Source organism: Nipponia nippon, unplaced genomic scaffold (genome assembly GCF_047370975.1).
Source record: "Nipponia nippon isolate SJK-2023a ecotype South Korea unplaced genomic scaffold, ASM4737097v1 scaffold_7, whole genome shotgun sequence".
NCBI lineage: Eukaryota > Metazoa > Chordata > Aves > Pelecaniformes > Threskiornithidae > Nipponia > Nipponia nippon.
In genome coordinates this window covers 44,262,145-44,279,311 of record NW_028262391.1, presented here as the reverse complement: position 1 = coordinate 44,279,311, position 17,167 = coordinate 44,262,145, and the positions used below count along the sequence as shown (strand labels likewise).

At 38.8% G+C, this 17,167-nt stretch overlaps 1 long non-coding RNA gene across 1 annotated transcript in view; it reads right to left on the bottom strand.

Moving 5' to 3' along the window:
* The window catches only part of LOC148051050 (uncharacterized), a 124,609-nt gene extending 118,116 nt beyond the window's left edge, over positions 1-6,493 (bottom strand). The window contains exon 1 of the long non-coding RNA XR_015700464.1: positions 5,938-6,493. This is a non-coding gene — a long non-coding RNA (uncharacterized LOC148051050). The remainder of the gene's footprint in view (positions 1-5,937) is intronic.
* Positions 6,494-17,167: the final 10,674 nt, after the last annotated feature.

Genomic DNA, 17,167 nt, shown 5'->3' with positions numbered 1-17,167 from the left:
GAAAGTTCTTATGAAATGCAGTCACACGTACATTCATTTTTGCCTTATTTTCAGTGATGAAAAAAACCCCACAAGATCCTTTTATTGCAAGGCCTAATACTATTTCAGATGCAGTTTATTATGGGATTCTTTGTTACTAGTTTTTCTGCAGCTCAAGATCAGACTAATTATCTGGAATATATCACTACTCAGCCTTTCTACCATCTTTACTTTTAGTTTGGTTCTGTTTAATGTTTGTTTAATCCTGATTTTAAGTAATCACATAGAAATGCATCTTTTTTATTACCTTTATAAATACTTTGGATTCAAAAAAAACAGAAACAAATTATATTGCATTCTGGGAATTAGGCTAATACTAAGATAAAATTTTCAGTTTAAAATATAATAGTAATTTAAGCTTGTTATTGAAAATTTCTGTAAGAGACATTTGCACTTCAAGTTGTTTCATAAATTTCATTAAAGCAAGGTTCACAATTGTAGTGTCTAAATCGACCAGATGCTACAGCCATGAGACAAAAATCTGTTGAACACATCCTGAATTTGTTGTTCAAGCAGGACTCCCCTTCAGCAGAGCATCCTAAGCTCTGCACTCTTTCATGAGCGATTTGTATACGTTACTATAAACATAAGCCATTAAGTGAATAAAATGCCTCATTTGTTTGTTCATCATGATGATACAATTTCCTCTATGAATAATCTTTACAAATGAAACCTAGAATTTTACTTTTACCTTTTTCTTGAAGCAAAAATAAGGACAAAACAGTGAAGCAGGGGAGAGGAATGACACCCAATTCAATCACAACAAAAACATGTTTTGAAGAATCACCACATGCAAAGGGCTTCCCAACAAATCTAAGCTTTTCAGTTCATTATTCAAATGATATGACGGTCATTGACTACCTCATTTTAGAAATAAATATATGCATGTATATAAGAAGGAAATGACCACAAAAGCAATGGTTTAAAAGATGCATCAATAAACGATGGTACTGCCGTACAATCAACGACATTTTTTTTTTTTTCGACTAATTAACGCTTATAAAGCCAGCCTACAAAATACATGAAACAAGCTACTACAAACCTAGAAACTGTTCAGAGTAAGTAACATCCGGCAGGTAGGTAATACAGCAATATCAGCAAAATTAACAGATTTAAAGATGTTTTAGTTACAATATACAGCCCAAGTTATATCTTTCTGAGACTTTTCTTTTTCAAGTCAAACTTTCCAATCAGTGATTAACCAGCTCCAAGCCAAAGAACTCACCTAACTAAAAGCACTAAGACGTACCAGTTTGGGGATCAGCACTTACTTGGATGATAAAAAAATATCTGACTGGAAAATATCTGAACTGGAAAAATGCCTGAATATTTGTAATATCCTGACAGACTGCATCTACCCCAATACATCAGAATAAAACTGTAACTACAACACAAGTTTGCACTGAGGAACACAAAGCTTTCTTTTCCCCTTCATTACATATGCATACTCTATAAATTCAGGGCTTATCTGTCACCTACAAGTAAGAAACATAAAAACTTGGTTGAGACAAACTGGTGCAGAGAAGGGCAATTCTAAGCTCCCACCAGCACATCCCAGTGTTAGCTTCGCCAATTCCCCGTCCCCTCCCACAGGGTGTAGGCTCTCTTTCCGATGCAGGATACACAGGCTTCATAAGGGTATTGCTTCCTGATCCAAGGGGAAAATGACCTCATCGTTCTCTGCACGGTGATGTACGTAGCTGTTATATTGTCTGTCAAATCCCGGCAATTTCATAGTCTCGACAAGAGACAGAAACGCCTTGCAGGCTTGCCAAATGGCCCCGACACTTACAAATCTTACAAGCACTAATTCGATATTAAAGTTTCAACTAGTTCCATTCTACAGGAAAGGTCATATTTCAAAAACAATTTTATTCTAAATCAGAACGCAAGCTGGAAATGCTGAGGATTCCCCCCCACCCAGCCACCATCCAGCAAACAACAACAACAAAAGGATATGTTAGCCCCAAGAGTTACAAGTCTCACAGCTAGAGCATTTCACAAAAGTGATTTTGAAGCAGGAACAGAGAATTTGAGACACCTTAGCATCAAAGACACAGCACATCATCCTTCCCATTGGCTGGGGGGGAAGAATTATACACTTGTTAAGCATATAAAGGTCAAATAAAAATGTGGATTTTAAGACTGCCATCGTACCTGACCTTTGCTACTCATATGAGACTTCAGGAAAGAACATTTTCTATAAAATATTGATAAGGCAGGCCTTAAAAAAAGTTTAGCAAAAAACTCAGTAATATAAAACCAATTATTAAGTACAAATCTGGTAAGGAAAGTGCAGCTTTTTCTCAGAAGAACTGCAGTATGCCTGTGATACTCTTGTCTATTCTGCAACACAAGGGACAACTGCAGCTCAGCTAAACACAGGTCATCTCACATGCTGGCAGCACCACAGCTGGAGCAGCAGATTTAGGACCTGTTGGCTAACTAACCACCAGCTAGCAGATCACCCCAGTGAACTTGGTGCTACAAGAACTAGATTTCAAGCACTACCCAAAGTGAATAACTGAAGTTAGCTTGATGACACCTATAATAGTTACGATCACCCTTCTATTTTTCTGGTAAATAGAGCCCGAGTGGCATTTAAATCTGCTCTATCTTTAAAGTCTTGTCCTAAGGAAAAGACAGAATTTCAGGGCATACAAATAATCTCTAAAGATACTCTGGTTACGAATCCTGTGCTCATCAGCCTGGGTGCACACCAGGGTATAGTTATCAACTGACTAGGAAGACACTCAATGAAGATGATAGCAGTTACCTCAATTGTGTGTAGATATTCAATGATTTTGTACACAAGAACTCTATACCTCACTGAAAAAAAGGAAAACATAGATCAAAATGCAAAACTACAATATTCCTAATTAGCAAACATAGTGAACAAAAAAACCCAAGCACTCAGAATGGCATAGGTGTACAGCGAATACTTACGCAAACAAAAGCGCCTTGTACCAGGGAAGTCAGTCACACAAGCCCAGTTGTCTAGCCCAGCAACTTTTGCAGCAGAGCCTTGATTATCATTATCTGTGTCAGCATGTCAACGGAAAGAACTTTCTGTTTTCCAACCACTTTTTGAGATTAGCCTTTTTTCTTAGACTGTTCCACTAATTGTTTTTTCTTCACTTGCATCAGCAGGAGACCCAATTATAGCTCTATCTTCAATTTGCAATAACCTCCTTTTTAAATAGCGTAAGTCACCTTTTCACCTTTTATTACAGAGATAGCATAAAGGTCTGATAGAGAAATAGTGCAAACCCTAAATTCCATTTTTCAGAAATAGGATTTTATAATTGTTGGTCACTTTCCTTGATTTAATTTAAATCACATTTACATCCTAATATGACCTAGAAGAAATTATTTCACAGTAATAGTTTTCTGTATGTAGTCTTAGGTTTTTAACATTGTATAAAATACCTCCTATTTTAACCGATTAAAACCCTTCTTTTTTTTTTTCTCCAGAAGTCCCAGCATCACTGAATCTATTGTCACTCACTGAAAGCAATTTTTTTGTTTTTTTTAATAAATAAGTAGGCCATCTATCCTTGGGCATGCAGACTGTTAACCTTGAAAGCTGCTGTAGGAGGTTGACTGATATGTATTGGATGCACGGAGATGAACAAACTGGGGCAGTATTTAGCTGGAGTAAACTCCCAAGATGCTATTAGTTATGACTTCAAAAAGACAGCTCTCACTTCCACCTGGCAAATGCAATTATGCAACAGAAGCATAGTTCAACAAAATAAACAACAGCTCAGACCAGCAGTTTACAGAATGACGTGCACTATCTACTACGTTAAATGTATTTGAGAAATAATAACAATAAATCAAAGGAAAGTGCTCATTCATTTTGGGAACCTGAATGACCAGAAAACCATGCAGTTTTCACTTTAAAAACAATCTTATAATCAGTTAATAGGATAACCAATGTTTCAAAATAGCTTATCTAAGTTGAATCTTTAAGAGACCTGTTAACAATAATTAATATTATTGAAAAAGAGTTTTGTAAGTGTTGAAGAAAAATGAGCCTTTCTGAACTCCACTCAGCACAAACTCTTTCAACTCAAGATAAAAAACCCACTGCACTCACTAGAGAAAAGGAAGGTTAAAAAGGGATAGGACTGAAATCTTTAAGATGCCAGAGGAACAAGCAGGATCGTGCTGCTCTTGCTTTTCAGAGGGTAAATGCTTTGAAATAATGGTAAACACTAGAAGATAACTAGTAAGGTTGGCACTTCTTCCCTGAAGTAAATGAGTTTACACCTGCAGATAATTTGGCCCTAAAATGGGAGACTCATTTCTAAAGGCAGTGCATTTTTTAAAACTAGTGATGAAAAGCAGCAAGATGTTTCACAGCTAGGATTAGTTTCTTAAAAAAGACAAAAGTAGTCCTGATGCTTCCCCTTTCCACCTTTGAGACTTTGAGTCTGGCTGAATAGTCTTGACATTTCTGCTAGCAAGTCAAAGTCCAAGATCAAGGGACCAGCCAGAGACTATTGATAGAGCAAGAATTGTCGTGCCAAGCTCTGCATTCCCACCTCTGATGGGCCAGAACCCTTTCTGCAATTCAGCCTTCTTGCCTCTCAGAAGCACTGAGTGCTTCACGCAGCACTTTCCGCTGCCTCCCCTTCCCTTGGGCTGTCGGACGGCTAACCCTGGCTCTACCTGCTGCAGATCTTAGCGGCATCTTTGTAACACACAGACACGCTTGCCAAAGCTTTCTTCAAGTTACACTTTGATTCTGCTGCAATTTAACATCCTTAGGAAGGAAGCACAGCAAATTAAAGCACCTTCAAACAGGTGCATGTTTATAGTGACTAGGCAGAGAAAGATAACAGGAAGGAAAAAAAAAAAGTCTTAAAACCTAGTTTCTGATATTTATCTTGATCTACTAGAATCACAACTTAATTTCAGCATTAAAATGGTAGCTATGAATAAGTATTTAAATGCATTTTAGAAGAGGGGGGGGAAAAAAAAACCCCAAAAAGCTAAAATCCACAGTAGGAGCGTAATGCACACCATCCAAGCCGAGCATCAAAGAACCCACACGTGCTCCCTGGTTTAGCTGGAAAGAAATGAAGCATCTGTCCTGCCACACCTTCTATTGCAGCCTTTCACTCAAAATATGTAGTGACAGATCTGTAGAAGGGAAAATAATCCTGCAGACCCTACCATCAAAGGACTTCATCATTAGAGCCACACCAGAAGTATAACCCATATACACTGAGACTGCTCAAAAGAAAGATTAGTTTAACTCTAATTAGTTTAACATTCTAATAACAACTTAAAATATTTCAATTTTGTGAATTGCACTTGGGGGAAGGGGGTGCTTTCTAAGGCATCCTACTCTGTAACAGTTAGCCAGATTTCTTCTTCTGTTCCAGGCCAAACTAATGCAAAATTCACCAAGGCAAGGTCTTTAAACCACAGATTTCCCTGATCACTAGTGGGCAGCAATCTCCAGCAGTTACAATGCAGCACAGGGTCATGGAAACAAATGTTCCAGACTCCCTGCTGACCCAAGCAAGCACCAGAGCTCTGGGAACCACCCCTTCATTTTCCTCAGGGGCAGCCAAATACAGAAGGAGCTTGTTATTCGACTGCTGTATTGCACCTGTTTTCCTCTCTTTGAAGAGCTTTATTTGTATAAGTTATGCAAAGATAAGTTAAATATTATTGGAAATACACTAACAGGAGTATCTATTTCTTGTACCTGAATTGCCTATACTGGCTATGGGATCTGAAAGCACTAAACAAGCTTTAAGAGCGCAGTATATGGGAATCAGTTTCTATGCACGATAAGCCAAGATAGATGTTATATTCCAACCTGACAAAAAAAAAAAAAATTCATTGCCTCTGTCAGTATAATTAATAAATAACACTTACCACACGGTGACACAAAGACAGAAGGGGTCAGCATGGAGAAAGCAACACAAGTGGCAGCATCTTGACAGGGTCTGTCCTCCCGTCCGGTACGCACACACCGTCATCAAGCAGCGGAGAGACGAAAAAAACAGTTTCTGGGCTATGGGGCTGCGCTGATTGACTGGCACAGCACACACACGAGGAACCGCAAAAACATTATAAACCAGAGAAAAACCCTGGCCTGCTCCATGCCCTTAGGTGTCCTCGGGAAACAACAGCTTCACAGGCATCGCCCTCCTGACATGGCTATCGCTGCGACTCATCTACATCAGCACCTGAGCTGATTAGGGCCACAGTTATTACTGACAGGAAGACTTTTGTTGACTAGTTTCCACAGCAGCTTCAGGCAAGAACAGAAACTGTTTTTACCGCCTTTGGAGATGCTGAAGTTGCCAGGCGGCAGCAGCGCACACCAAGAGCCACCTCAGCAGTGCAAGCTCGTTCTGGGGAGGCCCGGCCTGGCCCAGGGCCTGCACTGGGGGAGCCACCACCCCGCCGAGGGAAGCGAGAACCACAAGGCTACAGCCCTGCTGACGGGCAGGGCAGGGGCTCCTGCAAACGCCTTCATCTAAGGATGGCCGCAGGTGAGAGGCATTAGGCTTCCCAGCCTTTGGGAGGGACCCAATCTTGCACAGCTGCTAGATGGCACATGTGACCCTGACTTGAAATCAGGAGCTGGGGTGGGGTAAGAGCCCAGCTTTCTCACCCCGGGGAAACAAATGCAAAAGAGGGGTTCCAGGCTGAACAAAGCAAGGTGTTTAATAAAAAAAATGCAACAGGTTTGGGATTACTGTCACACCCACAGTCGCTGTGGTCCAAAGCAAAGTCTAGCCGGGGGCTGCGTGGCAGCCTGGTACGCCCGCCGGGGCGGCCCTGCTATGCCCACAGAGCCCAGCGCTCCCCCTCAGGCTCTGCCGCCTGACCTCCCCGCCGCCGCAAGCCGCAACAAGAAAAAAATCTCCTCAAGAGGAGCTCAGAGCTAGGGGGTGAAACAGGTAACGCAGCAAACAACCCAGATCCCATCCACAGGAGTGTGCAAATCGAGCCAGTCTATCCCTCTGCTTTTATTATAAATGCAAACAAAACTAAAGTATTTTGGAAACTGCAAGATTTGGGGTAGGTTGCATTTTCTTTTGGCCAAATTATCAGCCAAATTTAATACAAATCGATGAATATCTTCATCTACCCTTAACCTGTAGTCTTTGAGTGAAATAATTGTGAGTTTCTGGTCAGAGGCACACTCCAGCCAACACATCCTCCTCTCTTCAGCACACTAGTCAAATAATAACCTAATAATAAGTATATGCATTTGGTTACTTATAGGCAGCACAGGTACAGCACCCTAAACAGTGCATGTACATAAAATAGACAGCACATTGCTGGTAGCCAGTAAAGACTCCCTCTTTGTCCAAAAGCCTGCCTTTATAAAGACAACACCTCCCCGAGCCATCCCTGTTGCAGTAGGGACAACAGTGAAATCCTGATGGCACCTTGTTCACAACAGCTGTGACACAAGCAGTTCCTGTAACTCTAACAGGGGCTCAGTGCATCTGAAGCAAATAAACTTGGCTGTTAGGTAATCATAAACTAGTGGTGACTTTAATAAGTTAGTGATAGCATTGCGGTATATGCAATAAATAGATTAAAAGAGGTGGAAAATCTGCTGAGCCTAAGCAAAGTACTGCATATGCAGTGGAATCATTGATAGCTACAGATGAGCTACGGAGCCAGGTAAGCTTATGGGGTTTTAATGTGTAATTTGACTTGTATCAAAAGGAAATTTCTGTCCAAGGAATTTCATCCATGAATTTTCCACAGAACTGCTTCAGAACCGATGTGCCGGTGTTGTATTTTATTTCCAAAGCTCCCTGCGCTGTTCCTGTAATTTCAGCTTCCCCTCAGGGGTGCATTTTCTCAGGAGGTCTCGCTGTGAGATTTTGGGTTGCATAGCGCTCCCATTTTTCCACTTGAGAAATTTGGAAAGAAATGTTTGAGTAAATGCAGAGTTTACTGTGCACTATGAATAGCACCCTGGGATACACCGCGTGACAGCTTTAATTCACATGGCTCCGTTCCTTAGCACACGGAGGTGCATTGCCATCCCTGCATCGCACAACACTGCACGTGCACAGACAGCGCCTGCCGAGGACATCTGAAAAGCAGCGTTCCAGGAAGAGGGACCTGCTGAAAATCCAGCAACTACCAGCAGGCCAGGTTCTTCTCAATTTTTTCACTTCCTGGGTCAATGGAGCTCCATTATATCCCCAGGCCTTATTTATCAGTCTTCAAAACCACTATCCCAGGATGACTGTCTCTTCCTTTAAATGGCCAGCACATCAGAAATGCCAGCAGGCAGTAGCTGCAGAATGCTGCCAAACACACACGCGTGCACAATGTCTAAACAAAAAACCCAGGCCCATAAGGTGAAATCCTAACCATGATGCTGTCATTCTTGTATTCTTTATCTGAGATTTAGCAGGTGTGCAATCCTCTTTTTTTTTTAACAGGTGGAAAATGTCATCTTGTCACGAGAGATTTGATGTAAAACACTCTAATGCTCTATTGCAGTGGTTTATATATCTCAATGTTCATCACCTAACAATGAGAGAGAGTATCTTTTTCTGTTCTCTGAGCCATAATTTAGTTTGTCAGTTACGGGCAAATATATTTCAGAGTTGCACCCCGCAAACATGTGAAAATATCAAAGGCATTGTATTGTTAATAATATGGTTGTAAATCATTCATGGCAATTAAACTTGCATTACAATTAAATCTCTTCTGACCATAATGATGTTCCTGTTATGCCATTTTATTATTGCACAGTGAAAAGTACAAATACATGTATACCCTACATGAAAATGTAATGAGGTATACTCACTTGTTTTAAGTGCTTTTAAACATTGTTCTTTGGAAATATAAACTGGCATAAAAATATGTGATACAAAGATTTCGCACAAAAAAGTTTTTTTTCTTTGTTTGTATTTCTTGACCAATACGCCCACTGATTTCCAGTTATATTCCAGTACTAGATATTTTATCTAATAGATACTTTGAGCTTTGGCAGGAAATTTTTAACTGTCATTTCCCAGTTGAGAGAATCAATGAAATTATAGTACTAGCAGAATAGCATATCTGAATTCACACCCTCAGCTAGCAATACTGCTTTGCAAGTATTATTTAACATTCTGTTGTTTTTGTCTTCATAATCTAATTTCTTCCCTTAATATATTATGTTGTCTACACTAGCAAAAAGCAGGAAATAAGTAAAAAACTTAGCCAAAAAGATTTGAGACCAAAACTCTTTTTCAAGGGATAGAATAAAGAAAACTATTCATTTCACTGGACCTGATACCAAGCCTTTCTTCCCAATAGTTCTGGTACTAGATATGTAGAAATTTCTGGCTAACTCCCATTTGAGAAGGAGGCAAAAGTTACTTTTTCGTAAACCCATTTTTTTTGTACTGGAGTTCTAACGCACTTTAACCCCATGTTCTGTAAAGATGAATTCAAACCAAAATAAGCAGAGACAAGGAATACCAGAATGATGGAGGAGCTATTGTAGAAAATAAAACCTTTGGCATGCTTAGTCTTGGCCAATCAAAGGCTAAGAGTGTTATTTATAGAGGGCAGTCATATCTGACTGGAAGAATGAAACCAAGCCCTCCAAATACTATACTTTCAAGGTGGAGCTAGAGTCAGTTACGAAAGCAGCTAAGATGTTGTGGCTGCTAGTTATTGCCAGCAAATGGATTTATTGCCCCACAAGGCTTCTGGTAGTTCAGTGTTTGTCCCTTGCCATGACAGTGGAGAGCTGAGTGATGAAGTGGTCACGGTGGGTAATGGAGTGGACTGAGCCAGAGTCCAGTTTCAAGGTGAGCTGCCTCTGCAGGACAACAGCCAGAGGATGTCTTACCACTCAGGTGTAGGCTTCAAACAAAATGTTCTTTTTTTTTTTTTCCTAAATTGCATTAATTACCCAGTCTTGCCTTGCAGGGAACATTAGTCAGTCATTAAAGCATAGTGGTAGGAATCATAAAGTTGGATTCTTTCTTCAGTCTTTCAAAGCTTTATTGTGTTTTTTCCTAATCTTCATCTGCACCACTGGAAACAGTATTTTGCTGCCTCTCACAAGGGAGCTAGCAGATAACTGATGGATTATTGAAATCACTTTCTGAAAACTCTCCAGGCACCTATCTGCACCTGTAGATGTCTAAACACATTTAAAATCTGGCCTTAAAGTCCTCCAGGATGGTAAAGCATGGCTAGAGAAGTGCTACAGAGGTGCAAAGTATTATCTCAGTTATTAAGTATACATGTTTCCTTGGATACAAGTCAGGCTAAATCATGCCTTTTTTTTTTTGCTATATGCTAATAGGCTTTTGCAAATTAATTAATGAAGGAATTGGGCATACTAAGAGAATTACTCGAATGATGCCTGAAGGATTACTAGTTTCTTAACTTCATTTGCTTGAAAAATTGAAAGTAGGCACAAAATGTCAGGTTGTGTGTCTGAATCTTTATACTAAAAAAAAAAAAAAAAAAAAAAAAAAAGCCTTTTTTGTTGTACAGAAACAAGGAGAGTCACCAGAGAGCTTTTCAGCATTCCATGTTATTCCTGTTGCTAAGGAAACTTTCCTTCATCTGTGCTCAGTAAGGCATCCTCAATAATTCCTCCACAGAAGGATGGCATTACAGATCAGTGTCAGAAAAATCAGCTGACAATTAACCAGAAAACTAGTCACTGCAAAGTTTCAACAAGAGAGTTCCCGATTTCTTTTATAAAGCCCAGGATGATTTGTAGTAGGGAGAAGCCTGGAGGAGCAAAAGCAAGCCTGTATGATTACTCTCATCCAGACAGAATTTTCTTCAGGAAGCAAAATAGAAATAAACAAGAATAAAACTAATTGTTTGGCTTGGGTTTTGTTGGCATTGTCCCATTAGCTTACATCCTGTACGTTCTCAATTGTACTTTCTAAAAGACAAAGCAAAAATCTCCCTTTCAAAAAGACGTGTGTTCTTTACTGTCATCTCTACTTAAGACAACGAGAGCAAGAAATAAAGAAATCATCAAAATCTCTGTACTTTGTACTTTCATTATCTCTGTTGTATGCGCTCATTTTCAACCCATTACGCACGCACCACCATGGCTTTCAATACCATTACTCACAAAACAAGGTACCACTTATCATGAGAAAGAGAGCAGAGTTGTCTCTTACAGAAATCATATGCGAGAGTGTGCTCATTTATGTTGTAAGATCTCTTATTCTTTTCCAGCAAAGGTTTACCTACTTTCATTATATAAGTCTTGAAAAGCAAGAAAGCAGCTAGCTTTATTATGTCCTTTAATATACATCAAATATTCTAAAAATATTACATTTCCTGGGGGACTTTGGAATCATGATTCTGCCACGTTTCACGATTCAGTAAGGAAGGGGGTCTGCCACTACGGCAGAGCCCAGCACTGCCTAGCTGACCTCCTTTTTCCAGCAGTATTCACCACAGATACATGCAAGAAATGGGGCTCGTACAGCATGACCCTGCTCTGACATACTTTCCAGAGAAGGCAGCTTCCAGCAATCACTAGTTAGAGAGGATTAAACCTATTGCTTTATCCTGTCCATTTTGTCTAACAGTCACTAATGACCTTATGCTCGGTGCTTTTGTCTAATTGCTTTTTAAAGCCATTTGCACTTTTGCCTAGTGTTAAAATATGCATATTATTGGTCCCAGTAGTGTTGCTCTCATAGAAAACGCGATACAGGAGACGGCAGACCAGATTTTCATTTGATGTACACTTATGTATGATAAAAATGAGAAAAAGGAAAGACTATGAGACCCTTTCTTTTTCCTGAAAGGAAGCAGTGGCTGCCTTACATTATGCCACTTGTAGTATTCGCTTAGAAAATACTATGCCTCCTGAAAAGGAGATGAACCTTGTATGCTTTACCCTCCTATTCCTACTCCATGGCATGTCTCTGCTCTGTGAGGATTTCTGGTCACGGTTCCACCATCTTTGGTAGAAAGTCTACTTCCAAAACAAGTTTTTGCTTTCCTCTTTGAAGCCATTTGTTTTGGCATACAATTCCTACCTGTTCCAGAACGGAGACGAATGCAAGTTTCAGCCGAGATATAGTTCACTTCTACACTTAATCACACAGTGTAACCCAACGGTATCCATCCTAGGAGATACACAACTCTACTGCATGCAGAACTTGTCTTTCATCTTCAGTTCTGGATGTGGACTCACCTGATGCAACTTAAGAAAAAGGCAAACCTTTCCAGTGGCATACTTCCTGAAGAGATTTTACTTCATTTATGTAAGGGATTTCAATAATATTATTTTCCTATTCAAACTCCATTGTTTTTCAGGATCACAAGGTTTTTTCCTTAACAATGTGCATAGCCTTCAGTTGGAAGTCTGTGTATGTGATTTCAAGCCATAAAATGTTCTTTCTTGTTCCTTCTTCATCTCCTGGATGAGAGCCCACCAAACAATCTGAACATCTCCAGCACCAGTGCGTGACCTTCTATATTGGCCTGTTGAACATGACCACAACATTACTTCTCCGGAACCTGCCAAAACAAGTCTTAAGCTGTGGTGTATAAAACTGTAAGTAATTCCCTCTTTTCAACAAATTGAGAACCTCAAAGGGATACCATTTCTTTTCAGATGGCTTAGGTTTTGCTCACAAGACCTTAGCTTTCATCTCTGTTAGCAGTGAATCTGAAGGAATGGAAAACACTAAAGTATTGTGGTATCTCTGGAATATGAAAGATACATTGTGTTGCTTCTTTGATGTTTCCTGAAAGAAAACTGAAAGAATACAAATGCAATATCATTAAAACACATTACTAATCCAGCAGGAATAGAGAGGCTTGTGCATTATAAATTTTTGCTCAATACTACTTCAAACTATCATTTGTAATCTATTGAGGAAACTGTCATGAATAATGGCTTTCAAGATGACAATGAATTTTAAAGTTTCTTGAGTGACATATGGATGACAATTTTTTACCACCATTTTGAAATACCTTGAAGTGGCAGTTGCTGGTTAGAGAACAAAAAGCCAAATGGCATGGTTTAGATAATGGAAGATAATGATGCATGAAATAAATGGAGAAGAATTGAGGAAAATACTGGAAAGTGGAAGTGCAGAAAACAGTTTGACCCACCAGCGAGCCTGGTCCATTTCTATGGAAATGAGCTCATTACTGCTGATTTTTTTTATTTTTTTTAAGCTCCTAGTTGATTTGTGAAGTGCCTTTTGAATTCCGATAAGGGCTTCATGAATCACTGAAAAAAAAACATTTGAACAAAATATCCAGAATCAAATGATTACCAACTCCCATAGATTAATCAGCTGTCTGAGTACTTTACATAGCAGAGCATGCACTAGGAAAGCCAGCTTTTTCCCCTGGTATCCTAAGTCTACAATGTTTCATTCTGCAAAGAAAAGGGATCATGCTTCTGAAATCTAATTCTGGATGGTTACTCCATCCAAGAGCCTATATTAAATAGGAAAGACATCTTTGATTTTTTTCCCCTGCTCTTTCCATGTTTGATCTGTTTTAAAAATCAGCATCATGAGAATTGGCCATAGAATTGCTTCTCGTTCCTCAGCAATAAGAGCATCTGTGGTATTCATACAAATGGCGCTTTCACATTTGCAACCAAGGCAGTATTGGCTGTAGGCACTCCTAAGCAGGCAAGGGAAATGCCCGAGGGCCAAAACACTGATTCTTCTTAAACCTTCAGGATGCCGAAATAAAAATCAAAAAAAGCAATGGATTTAAATAGCAAGTGAGCTTTATTTATTTTATAAACCCAGCAATTTTTAAGACTGTCTCTAGACATGAACAGAGTACACGCCTGGGACAGCCATATTTTAACAGAACAATGCTTACATGTTATACATACAGCATGTTATGCATGTTATACGTTATACATACAGCATCTACACTGAACACCTTTTATTAATTCTCTAAACACTTCAAAAAGAATGCCTTTGGCAAATTCTGTGGCTCTCTGCTAATTTGCCTTGTATTCATTTTCAAGGTGCGCGTAGGTCACGAGCATTCTCCAGCATGCATCTTGTAACAACGCACTTGCTAGAAATTACACAAAATAAATCTAATCCTATTGCATCTAAGTGCATTGTGTCTCTTTTCCAAAACCTTTCACATTTTAGAAATTATTCTATATATCGTACTACAAACACGACAAACAGAACAGAAATAACCAGTCCTCAACAGACACGCACAGGCCATGCTGTCCTGTGAATGTGCATTCTTTAAACAGTTATAGGACTCTGTACTGTTAATTGCAAACAATGGGTTACTTGACATTTGAAGTGCAAATATTTGGAGTAGCTTTTAAAAAATATTATCTAGAGATGGATGGACACACATACACAGCATTCTGCAGTTATAACAGACCTTAGATGATTTTTATTTTAAGACCAACAGGAGGTTGAAAGATAAATTTCATGATAAATTACATGAGGAATTACACTGGTGTAAATAAGAAAAAAATTTGGCATATATGAATCCACTGAATTGGTACAGATTTATACTGGTTTAATTTTTATAGAATTCAGAATTAATTTTGGAAGAAGGTTATAAAGTTATAAAGCATTACGCTATTCAGTTAATAACTTTATTAATAATGCAAAGACGGTACTTGCATTGTATATATTCCCATACATTTGGGCAGGATGTGAGACACCAAAGCTGCTTTTTAAAATACTTCCAGGGTTTTCTTTTCACATCTTGCTCTTCTACATTTCTCAGGGCACCAGAAGCATAAAGAAATCAGCATTTGAAGAAAAACAAAGACAGAGGATTGATGTGGAAAAGGAAAATATCAAAAGCTATTTCTCTTAGCCGTGAAATCTTATGACAAAGTTGTAGAGGTGAACACAACTTTGGAGTAAAAGTTTGCGTGCCCTGCTTATGAAGCGCAAAGTGAAGGCCCCAAAGCCCTCTATTTCTGAGACCTTACACTCCCAGGTTTTTTAATTGCATCTTGATTTTTGACATTATTGATGTCTCATTTCATTTCCTATTTCCCTCAAGGGAAGGCTATGGTGTAGGATGGAAGAACAATTTATTATTTCAGCTTATTTAGAAAAAGATAAATAATAACAACAGTTATTTTCTCTTTGTTATTTATTTCCAATTATAGTTGGGAATAATGATACTTCTTCCTATTCAGTTCTTTGAATTCAAAATGATGAAACACCTATTCAAACTAAATTGAAATATAATAGTATCACTACAAATTAACAAAGATCAGTACTCCCTTATGCTAGGTGCAAAATAGACCTAGACCAACAGGTAGCTGTCATTCCAAAATTTAAAGAACAGGTGAAGCACAGTAAAATGATAAAAAACAGAAGTATCTTGTTAGTGCTGCCAATTCAGAAATGGGAAAAAAACCTTACTTTTCCTTTATTTTACTTATTTATATGGGGTTATTATAACAGAGACTAAGAGGATAGAAAGACAATTCAAAAAGTGAAAACTGAAATCACTGGGAAGAGAGGGAGATGATCCTGGGAAGGAGATGGAGAGTTTGAGGTAGAAATACTCTAAGGAAGGCTGGTGGAAGCAGTAGTTAAGGTCAGCACAAGGGAGAATGTCCAGAAAAATCCCCAAAAGTATTGCTGTTACTTCTCAAATCAGGCTATGCTCTCTATGCCCTCCCTGATAGTTTTGGTTAGCCAAAACTATCCTCTTTCACAGCTGTGCTTCCCAGCTCCAGATAGACAACTCCATCTGAAGTCAGACTCATGATGGAAGCCCACAAAGTTTTTAAAAAGGTACATGGAATATTGAGTATTTTAAGTATTTGTAATTGTATTTAAGCATAAAAAAATATTGAGCACATTGTATCACTTCATATCATAAAGGTAACATACAACATGAACAGTTGAGTTAGAAGTTCGATTTACAGATTGCTCAAATGCTATTTGAGTGACAAAGGTTACCTGTCCTTTCCTTACTGAACTTCTTTAACTATAAGTTCTTTTGTATAATTTTGTTTTAAGGCTAAGAATTATGTAATGCAGAAAATTCCAGTTATGCAGCTTCATATAACATACAAGGCTCATGCATTACTACGGAAAACAAGATAATCCAGTTTTGCTACAGAAATTTCACCAGCAGAAATCTACTTCATGGAACCCTACCCAGCACAATGCAGGAACTGGAAGAACAGGATCCTAGCACTCTTTCATGGCTATAGCCCTTTTTTTTCCTCCAGAAATTTAAGTAGCTGGACCTTATTCTCTTACTCACCTGCACTTTTCTACTAGTATTATATATTAGCTTGCCTTTTTCAACAAACCGTCATTTGATTGGGTGGGCATCATACTTTCACCATTTTGGTTTCAGTATTTTAAGAATACTAAATCCTAAAAACTTATATTAAAAAGAAAATGCTTTTGTTTTCTCCTAGTTAAAAAAAAAAAAAAATCATATAGAAACATGAATGGATCTTCATTCTTTGTCCCTTTTTCCCTCCAGGCTAGAACAGGAAGCAAGCTCATATGGGAATCCAAGCTTTGCCCAAAGTATAAAGCTGGTTGTGGCATGGGCTGTGATTGACATTCTCGTTTAGCTCCCAACAGCGGCACTTCATGTCCAAACCCACTGTTTCCCGATGGCTACAAGTATTCTCTAGTATTACGGTTTACCGATAAACACCTAACTAGCCACACAGCACTAGTTTTGCTTATTTAGAGCTACTAGGTGACATTAAGAGACTTGATGCAAACAGAGTAAATAGCTTCCTAACACCCCTTTTCGGGACAGCAAGTGTTTCATGGGCACTTCATGATTACAGCACATATTGAAAGAGACATGATGCCTGGATAAAGCAATCTTTGTGTTACAATGTGCTTTGTGCTATAACATATTTCATAGCTCTGCCATCACAGGTCTCAGTAAAGAAGCTTTGGTTGCTTCAAAGAATCATTTAAAAAAATGTCCGTGCTACATTAACATGCCACAAAAATAAAACAATAGAGCTACTTATTCCCACTGTTAGCCAAGATAACACTACTTATGTATCCATAAAGAGAGCTGCAATGCTTGGCCCATCCGCAACATTCAAGTCTACTACATGCTGTACGATAAGCCAGAAAAGATGCCTCAATGGTGTTTCCTTGCTGTGTGTATGCAGCATATT